General features: G+C 40.5%; 1 protein-coding gene across 3 annotated transcripts in view; it reads right to left on the bottom strand.

Moving 5' to 3' along the window:
* Positions 1 to 2,864, bottom strand: part of LOC116388125 (serine/threonine-protein kinase Nek6-like) — an 18,994-nt gene extending 16,130 nt beyond the window's left edge. Inside the window, exon 1 of one of the 3 annotated variants that reach the window (XM_031855757.1) lies at positions 2,589 to 2,864. The gene's annotated coding sequence lies outside the window, so the exon portion shown is untranslated. The remainder of the gene's footprint in view (positions 1 to 2,588) is intronic. The other 2 variants (XM_031855758.1, XM_031855759.1) reach the window with 2 other exon arrangements.
* Between the last annotated feature and the right edge of the window lie 5,010 nt (positions 2,865 to 7,874).

Genomic DNA, 7,874 nt, shown 5'->3' with positions numbered 1-7,874 from the left:
GGATTATTATTATTAGAAATACAAGAAAATATGAGACAATTGTGACCCTGGTAGGAAACCAGGAGAGCAATTCGTTAAAACTTAAACAAGAAATGAAACTCAAGTACATAACGTATGTATTATGTCAGATCAGAATCAAAATGAGAACCAGAAACGGTGTATGGCCAAGTATGTTACGCATACAAGGATTTGGGCTTGGTGATTGGTGCGTGACAATAAACACACTGCAATAGTAAAATACATAAACAAACAAACAAAGAGTACGTTGAGACATGTATGGTATTAAAGTGCCAAGTGTGTATTTACAGAGTAGAGTTGTGCAAGGACGTTGAATTGACTTGATCAGCCCTATTGTCATTGATACACGATCAGTATCGGCCCGGTATCCTGACTCAAGTGAGTAATTAACAGAATCTTTGCATCAAAATAGGAATAAGAATCTTCTTAGAGGCAGAGGTCAAATAAAGGGCACAAGCTGCATGCAAAAAGTTAAAACAAAAATAAAAATAAATTTGTTGAACATAAATCACTGATCAACAGTCCCTTGTACACCATCCGACCAACAGTTTCTTTGCTTTACAAAGTTGTCTTTTTGGATTCTACTGAAGAGCCACCTCTTCAAGTTCAGTATATTTAAACACAACTAAGTTCCTTGTTCTCAGCACCAAAATACTCTAATGTTAGTCATCTCTCAGTCTTTCCACTTCCTTTCTGATGCTTTCAGATCAGTTTTATTTTTCAACAGCACCCTCCCTTTACTTCATGAATGAAATTTAGCGCCATTTATTGTGGAATGTTGATTAATTTATAGTACATTATCCTCCTTCCAGCTCAGGATATTATCAGAACTTTTGATCATCTGACACAATATATTGACTTCAAGTATTTTTTATGTTATCTATGAAAGCATTGCTGTATCTAGAGAGTTTTGCCTTGTTTTTGGCACAAAACACGTAACCTTGCAGACTACGCATTAACAGTATTCTCGCAAGAACAACTGGCGCGCCTACGCAAGCGTGAGACTTTTTTAGCTTAAGATGCATGTGTTTGGTAAGAAGTGAGCATACGACCGGATAAAAGAGACTTGAAATATACTGCATAAATTGTGTGAGCGTTTGTCAACTGATATTTTGATTTATTTTCACAGTTGTTAAACGTGGCCCCCATTTACTTTAATTCATCAATACCTTTCTCAACATTTGGTTTATTTGTTCACTATGGAAGTGTTTGAGAAGAACAACGTTTTCTTTACGAACACGAGGTAACACGGGACAAGTAATTGCCTAGCAAATGATAATTTGGGGGAAAGGGCTGGGCAAAGTAGAGAAAATCCTATATCACAATTTTTTGACCAAATACCTCGATCAGAAATATTGCAATTAATAAAAACCGTAATCCAATATTCATCCATACTACCAAATCTAACTGCATTCGTCTTTTTCAAACTTTAGAGATATTTCTTCCAAACCTCAAATAGCCATAAGGACGGAGAATAACGGTCGAGCTGCATGTCAGCGAGGATGTGTGAAGACATGGCTTCCCGCTTGGTTGATACAAACCAGCTCAGTCACCCGGGACACCGGCTCCACTGTCACAGCTGACACACGAGTCATTTTAGCCCATTACAGGCATCCTCATAACTACACCGCCACCCACCCCACACCCCACACCCGGCCCCCTTTCCAGCCTGCAGCCAGTGTTCACCCCTGCTGTTACTACAGTATTCCACGTAATGTTCCTTTATACCCACAGACATCCACAAACCACACACAACATAAACACAGATATGAGGCTCTGCTTTCACACTGCATGTAAAATGTATCATGTTAACAGGCTGTTCTCCTCGCTTGGAGAAATAAGAGTCTGTGTTGCAATAAGCCAGCACACTTGGTCCCTAAACGTAGTCACTGTATAGTATCACATTTTATACCAGAAGCCATACTCAATAGCTTTTTAACTAACATGAAAGGAAAGGAAAAGGTGACATTGTTGCATTGTAATGTAATTGTATGTATGAAGTTTCAAATGAGTTTTATTGAAGACTCGGCTATAATTTTCCTAAATGCCATTTTCCGAAAATTAACCTCCAGAAGTTAGCAATGAATTGCATAACTGAATTTAAGTAAGTTAGGCTGACAGGGAGTCAAGCTTTAAACTGACTTAATTGTCAGTGATCATGTGCCAAGGCAAAATGTGACCAGGCGAAATTGAATATGAAATTCATTCTCAATAGTCCAAGCTATTGGTTATCTGTCCTGCCCTGAGATTGCACTGGTGCTGCATATAATTCAGTTATTAGTTTAAAGCAGATAGCTGGCTGCAGCCTCGTTTCCGTCCAGGGTAACGGGTAAATATCATTTCCATATGGTCGTAAAGAGCCGCGGGCTAACTTGGTTGCTAGCTAGATATGCGCCCACGAGCTTTTCTGCCACTTTCCAAACAGAGTAAACAGACTGTAACGTTGGCCCCTGGTTCGTAAAGGCGTCTCATGCGACAATATTACACGAGTCAACGTCAACAGTTCGCTCGTGCATGACTTAAGCCAGCTAGCGGTTTACAGAAGTGTCCCGGAAGGAAATGAGTCTTACCTGAAGAGGAGTCAGTAATGTCCTACTCACTTGAAACAGTTTCTACTAGTTACATTGGTCCGCGGTGTTGTGCAACTCCTCACCGACAGACAGACTCCCTCCCCCGAGTCTCCCTCTCTCTCTCGCTCTCTCACGCGCGCGCTGTTTCTCTGTGGTTAGTGCCTCTGCTGCCACGCAGGCTGCTCAACGGAGACTGCTTAAGAAGTTTACCGAATAAGACAGGGGGGATACATAACCCATGGCTGTGCAAAGATAACCCAAAGTGGTGGCGAGGTTGTTGTTGCAAGTGTTTGTTGAAAAGTAGGTCAAACGTCACAGCTCCCTCTCTTCACTCGGCCCCTTGCACGTGGGATAGGGCCATTGTTTGACGGTATATGATATGTGTATTTACGCACGTGACAAGTATAAGAAAAGCATTAGGTAGCCATATGAGTATTAAAGTCTCATCTAATTCTTCGATTCTTTCTATTTTTGGCCTTGTTCAGACTGCCAGCTCAAATCCGTATTTGGCATATCTAGATTTTAGCCTATTTATGTGGAAAGTATTTACTCAAGTCAGAGCTGAAGCCAAGACTTTAGACTTGCAGAGGTCATGAGCCCAAGTAGCCAGCCCTCCCTTTCCTAATATAGGGGAGAGCAGGGCATCTTGTCACACTTTTTGCTTTCACTTAAATTTCTCGATCTCAGTTATAGACTATATAAGAAGTGAACCTAGTCATCGTGATGTCACCCATTGGTTTGTGGACTGCCGCTATGAAGCCTCTAGTTCGGCGATTTGGCCATCGCCACCTTGGATTATGGCCTTCGCCATCTTTACTCTTTTGCAACCAGTGAACAGAAGTTACCATATTTGGAATACGGAGGAGTGTTGTATAGACGTGGTATACGTCTCTGGTAGCAGCAGCGACCTGTCAATCACAGTAAGCCCGCCCTAACACATACCTTGCTTTATGGTCTATTTGACTCTAAATGGACCATACTTTACTAAATGAACATCATGCTGTATTGAAGAAGACTTGAAACTAGAGTTTGAGACTATAAACTTATGTTTACAATGTTTACTGAGGTAATAAATCAAGTGAGAAGTAGAGTCATTTTCTCATAGACTTCTATACAATCTGACTTCATTTTGCATCTGGAGAAGTCGCCCCCTGCTGGTCAGTAGAGAGAATGCAAGTTTTAAGACACTTCCGCATTGGCTTCACTCGGCAGAAACGGAGGTTGCCACCTGGTATCAGTACATCACAGTCACTCATTTTCCACATTAGATTAAATTATAAATTCTATTGCACAAAAGTATAATTTTTAGATGTTTACTTCTCACTTTAATATAGATTTGTAATTGGTAAGGTACAGAATGTGCATTTGTGACAAGTTGCCCCATCACCACACTATGCGGGGTAAATTGTCACATTATATTTTTCAACAAATAAGAACATGCATACAAATAGAGGCTTTCCAAACTTATTCATACAGTTGAAACTATAATTTATGAATAATAATGAATAACACATAAAAAAAACTAATAATTCATCCTGAGCTATGACGTTTTCAGATCCAATTCAAAACCAAATGCAACAAGAGTTGCAAACTGACTAGCTCAACATAATTTAAATACTGTCGCTGAATAGGCTACATAGCCTAATCTGAGTTTTCGGCAGAGTCACAGTTCTGCACAATTAAACGGTGAACCCTGCAGTACAAGCCCCATGTGCCTGATTTGCTGCATTGTATACACTTCACCCATATTGTCATGTGACGATATGCCCCGAAAAGCACTGAGACAACTTGCCCCGGACCCCACTTTGAACACCAAAGGAATCTATGCATGTACAGTACCAGTAAGTATAATATCTGTTTTTTAGCATCCATGCATATTATCTGGAACATTTACAGAAATATGAAATATTACACATTGGCTAGCATTAGCCCATTTCTTAGTCATTATTCTAAACAAATCAGACAACAGCAAGAAACACTTCCTTTACATAAAAGTCACATCCAGGACCTCCATGTTCAGACTCTATATTATATACTAGAATATAAAGTTTCAACCTTGAGTAGTATATTATTAGTCTAATTGTTATTATGCCTGCATTTCATGTAATAATTGTAATCGATCAATATTCATCGCAAGTTATTATTATTTTTTTTAACCCTAACAATAAAAAAAAATGTTTTAAAGAAAGAACGCTTCATATATCCTTTAGTATTGTGCCAACTATTGTAGGCTTCAAGTCAAGTAAATAAAGCAACTATAACTATATAATATATATATAACTAATTATATACCAAAGCGGCCAATATATCTTATCACATTATACCGTCGTCTACGACGCGTATTGTGGAAACTGCTGCTTCTAGCACGAGATTGCTCCGCATGATAGACCTACCGATCTTCTACAATACAACTACAAGCCCCACAGTTCAGCGCGAGTCAGAGCGTGATCTACGCGTGTGTCGTAGACAGACCATGGCGTTATACAGCTCTGTGTGACAGGTTAGTTTCTGAAAAACACCTCCGGACCAGACGCGTCTGTGCACCGGGAGCCGCTGCCGACAACGACGGCGGTGTGAGAAACGAGGATGGGGTCCCGAATTAAGTAAGCATGTTTATCCGCCGGTCTAACGGGAGAGTGTTAGCGCTCCGCTGCTGTGTTAGCTTTGTTACAGCGAGTCATTGGGGAAGATACATTACAGTACGAGGCCCTGACTTGTTGCGACACGGGCTAAAAACACTGGTGCTACTCCACTTAACGGAGCAGACAAACAAAGCAATGCCAAGTCTCTGAAGGGTTTCAAGGCGGCTAGTCATTCACAAGATGTTAGCTAAATGCTAATACGAAGCTTTCTGGTCAAAGATGTAGCAGCGAGAGAGGAACGTGTTTCTGTGTGTGGGCTACAATGTTTACAGTGTGCCTGTGTCAGACTGTCCCCTAAACTGGATGCTAGTTGTCAGGACTAAAGTGAAGAACAGAAATGCTGTGGTTTGTGCTGTCCTCTATCTTAATGTCACTTAGGGCTACGATACCGTTAGCTTTTGGACGTTTTAGTCCGTCCTTTGTGAGGGTGTGTTTATCAGGGTGACCAGGATTCTGAAGTGACAACTCTGAGACGATTCCAGTTATATCCAGTGTTATTATCTATGTAATAAAAAATATGGAAAATTTCGGTTTCGTGAATCTTCAACATGGTTACTGTTTGTACTGTAATACACTAATCTTCAGTTTACAGTACCATGACCCACTACAGGACACACGGTAAAGAAAATGGTCAAACTACTATTGTTCAAACAGTGTATTTACATTTGTATATGTACAAGAAAGAAAGACAGACAAGCAACCCTTCCAGACCGACACACCAACAGAGAGACAACACTATCAGACATCAACCAGTGGACTCTGCTGCCTGGTCTTTCTTGCTACTTAAAAAATATAGTTTCATTTTTTTAACAAGCCACCAAAATGTGGGACTGTCCCCCGGAACACGGGAACGTCTGGTCACCCTAATATTTAATGGGAAATGAGCTTATGAGTTATTATGACTGTGGGTAAATGAGTGTCACGTCTTTACTGTCACAATAGCCCTGAATACAATCCAGTAAAGACCTTTTGATTTTTATGAGTCTGTCGACACGGCTTCCTCATTCAGCAGCAAAGAGGACAGTTCGAGCCATCTGACACACTGCAGACAATGAATGGGCTTGTCAGCAGGGTGATGTCCCAACCCCGTGTGGAAACAGATGTGTCTCATCACATCTGTTTTATTGATGGTCAAGCAACAAGCAAACGTCTTATTCTTAAACATCAGCATATAGATTATTGGATGCATCTGAGACGTCCTCAGATCAAGCGCCACCTCATATGCAGCCGGCTTTTGTTGAGTAACGCTACCATTGAGGACCCAGAGGTCATGTCTTCTGTGTTGTTTCTGGTTATTTTAATGACACGGGGAGCAGTTTCTGTTTGATAATGACACATAGTGGGAGATGAAGGCTAATTGTTTAGACAAAAGATATTTATTTATTTATTTAATTAATTAAATATATTCTGGAGTGTGTTAGAGTGAAATGATTATTCTTACAGTATTGTTATTATAAAATATATATGTCTAAAATCCTGGCTACAGCAACTTTTGTTGTCCTCTGTAGTTCATTAGATGAGCAACTAAATCTAGTGGGACGTGTTTCCTAAATTCAACTTCCGTCCCTCACTGATGGTCACTGTTAGATGAAGCCACTAGTGTCTTATTAAAAGACAGCTTGGCCTGTTTCACTTCACCGTATGTCGGCTAGCAGTCAATCTGGTGTAGACGGCTGAGCAAAGCTGTGGTGCTGAAAGGACAGCGGCAGGCTAGTCCCATACAGTACTGGAACTAAGTGTTTGTAAAATAAATTCAAAATGAATGTGGCTTGTTGACTTCAGAAGAAGAAAAAAAAGTGTTGACACTTTATGGAAAGATGACTGATACACTTGAACTACAAAAACACAAGGTAGACAACATCTGGATGAAATTTAATTGTTTCCAACTCCCAGGACCTTTAATTCTTGCGTCTAAATATGGCTGAAAAAGGCATCGTGTCAGTGAATGTGTAGCTGATGTTTGAGACGGTGCAGATTGGATGGATGATCGCTGGCACAGAAATCAATCCTGTCCATCTTGGTTATGAATTTGATTTATCGACTGTGAAAATAACATCACTGGTGATATTGATTGACTGAAATGCCTTTATTTCACATCATACACCTCTCCAAGTTACCATTACGACGTATTGGTCTCCTTACTTCTGGTCCTTTCCGCAGCAGTGCGCTGCCATCAGACCGGCAATACGTCTCACATGGTAGACTCTCATCACCAGTCCCACGTCTCTCGTAGACAGCAACACAGGAAGTTGAAAACATTGTCTCCAAACTTCGACTTTAAACAAAACGCTTCAATTAAATACACTTTTCCGATGAGTCGCTATGTAGTTGGCTGCATCAACAAATATGTGTTCCCCTGCCATGTCCTAAAAAAGTTAAAACAAAGGGGCTCTAGACCAGACCAGCATTGCATCATCGCCAAGGCTGCACTCCCTTTTGGGGGACAGAAACTCGCTGTGTGCAGGTTAACACGTTTGTTCTTTACAGGTAGATGAGATAAATGCATACAAACTTGTCAGAGTTACGATCCAAACACACGTCAAATTGAATCGACATCTATTGGATCTTTGGTTTTCCATCCCCCAAAAAGGGGCGCGGCCCTGATGTTTGCGTGTATATGTGTGGATATATATTATATATATAT

This window comes from Anarrhichthys ocellatus, unplaced genomic scaffold (assembly GCF_004355925.1).
Source record: "Anarrhichthys ocellatus isolate YVR2014 unplaced genomic scaffold, GSC_Weel_1.0 scaffold16, whole genome shotgun sequence".
NCBI classification, from domain to species: domain Eukaryota; kingdom Metazoa; phylum Chordata; class Actinopteri; order Perciformes; family Anarhichadidae; genus Anarrhichthys; species Anarrhichthys ocellatus.
The sequence above is the reverse complement of the archived record's forward strand: the minus strand, read 5'-3'. Positions and strand labels throughout refer to the sequence as shown.